The 2,500-nt window shown below is 53.2% G+C and overlaps 1 pseudogene; it reads left to right on the forward strand.

The window, feature by feature from the left end:
- The first annotated feature begins 2,156 nt into the window (after nucleotides 1-2,156).
- The window catches only part of LOC146724451 (small subunit ribosomal RNA), a 1,171-nt pseudogene continuing 827 nt past the window's right edge, over nucleotides 2,157-2,500 (forward strand).

A 2,500-nucleotide genomic window follows, 5' to 3' on the forward strand; every position in this document is an offset into this window, starting at 1 on the left:
GATTAATTAAATGAGGACGCATCGGAAAGTTTATTCGTGCAAACACTCCGGCTTCGCTTATCGGCATCCTGCCTGCATTCGTCCACGTATCGGTCGTAGAATCTCGAAGATTGTGCATCCGACGAGTGGTAGCCGGAAATTAGCAGATATCGTAATAATCGTGTAGCGCGGTCGTGCGGAGCGTCGAAAAGTACGAAACCTTTGCCCGAAACGTATTTCCGTATTGTAGCATTATCTCCTCGTAGCGGCGCTACTCGCCGTCAAGTGCCCCGGAGGTACCGCCGGCGGGCGACGGACTTGGTGAAATCATTCGGTCGTCCGGAGGTGTCGCCCGTCCCGGAGGTGCCGTCCGTCCCCAAGTTGACGCCGGCCGTTATGTGGTGCCGCACGTATAATCACGCCCGTAACGAGCCGTCTCGGTTGCCGCGCGCGTGATTTCGCATCGGGCGAGTGTTCCGTACCGTAATCGCGGTCACCGCAGCTTGCGTGTTGCGTATCATCCGTAATAATTCGAAATATATGTCTCCGACACGTGGGTTTGAGACACGTTTCGAGTTAGTAATCGGACAGCGCCCTCATGTCGAGCGAGCGCCGAATAGTAAGTAACTTTCGTCCGAAACGTTTTTACGTAGCTCTCCTCGTTGCGGCGCCGTAAATCGTCGTTAAGTGTTCCGGAGGTACCGCCGGCGGTCGTCTGACTTCGAGAGATCATTCGGTCGTCCGGAGGTGCCGCCCGACCCGGAGGTGCCGCCCGGCCCGGAGGTACCGTCGGTGCTTATACCTTATTGTCCCGGCATTTCGTTTGTTTCCTTCTTAATTAATGCTAATTATCGTTGTTTGACATTCGCCATACGGCTATCGTGATAATATTTTATCGTACAATAGGACTTTTCGATCGTTCGCTCTCCGCGACAATGTCTCGATTGAACGCGCCTTTCGACGCTCGCGCTCGCATACGGCCGTGCGTAGGACCGTGCGTCGCCGACCGCCTGGCCGGCCGGTTGGGTACTATAAGAGGTACGTCGCGCTCGGCGCGTCAAACGAGTCGAGCGAGTCCGGACGAGTCGTAAACGTACTTTCTCGAGTCTCTCGCCACTCCGGCGTGTTTCGACCGCTCTCCGTACCGTCGCCGACCGCTTGGCCGGTCGGTTGGGTACTATAAGAGGTAGCAGAGATTAATATTTTACGTGTCGCGCTCTCGACGTTAACAAACGAAGAATCGCCCGAACGGGTCGAGAACGGATTTTGTCGAGTCGCGACTCTGACACGGAGAGAACATTTATATAAAATGTTTGATTTGGAAACCACGAATATATAAAATAATATACGATCGTCGCAGAACGCGCCGCCGCCAAGTTTTCTCATGCTTGGAGGTTGCGTGTCTCACGAGAACGTACGTTCGACTCTCGCGTCGTCTCGTATTCCTCTTCGCCGGAGATTACGGTGCGGCTCTTCTCGTTCGTCGCCGAACGCGCGCAAAATTAACGCACACTTATTTATTACGAGCACAGCATTGCCACGAGTCGGTGTCGCAAGACCGAATGGCTCTTATGTGGCGCGCACGCCTCTAGTGTGTTGGCCGCGCGGTTCCCTCTCGTTTCGTACGCAGCAGCGGAATCGTCGCGCTTACCGAGCATCTACTCCACGGATACGAGTTTGCGGGAAGAGTTGCTTCTTCCCGCTCGCTTTGTACGCCGTAGCGAAATCTTATTGCTGGTCGTGTGCGGTTAAACGCGTACGAACCAGACAGAACAGTCCTCGACCTCTAAGCATCGCCATCGTCGATCTAGCGTCAAGGTGAATCGCGCGGTCTCTCGAGACCGCGCATCATAACATTTGGGAGAATAAGAACACGAATATTTTGATCTTGTGGATTTTTGAACGGAGAGGAGGAGGAAGAAGAGAGACGGCGGCGTCGGGGGTTTACTCTCGCCTCCGTCGTTCTCTCGTACGCTTTACATAATAGCGTTAAACACAGCAGAGTGTCGCCGACCGGCTGAGCAAGACCGGCGGCAAATAAAATGGCACATACGAGCGTGTCGCGCGCGCGTCGGTGTTTCAGCATCGAATGCGCGCGCGCGCGAAAAAGAGCTAGCGACGAGTCTTCGGGCTCGCTCGCGAGTTACTCCCTCGCGAGTAACCGAACACGAAGCTCCCTGGTTGATCCTGCCAGTAGTCATATGCTTGTCTCAAAGATTAAGTTATGCATGTCTCAGTGCATGCCGAATTAAGGTGAAACCGCGAATGGCTCATTAAATCAGTTATGGTTCATTAGATTGTACCCACATTTACTTGGATAACTGTGGTAATTCTAGAGCTAATACATGCAAAACAGTGTCCCGACCAGTGATGGAAAGGACGCTTTTATTAGATCAAAACCAATCGGTGGCGGGCGGCTCGCCGTTTGTCCACCGTTTATTTTGGTGACTCTGAATAACTTTGTGCTGATCGCACGGTCCTAGCACCGGCGACGCATTTTTCAAATGTTTGCCTTATCAAC

This window comes from Nylanderia fulva, unplaced genomic scaffold, assembly GCF_048542155.1.
Source record: "Nylanderia fulva isolate GAGA-0341 unplaced genomic scaffold, ASM4854215v1 Scaffold1304, whole genome shotgun sequence".
NCBI lineage: Eukaryota > Metazoa > Arthropoda > Insecta > Hymenoptera > Formicidae > Nylanderia > Nylanderia fulva.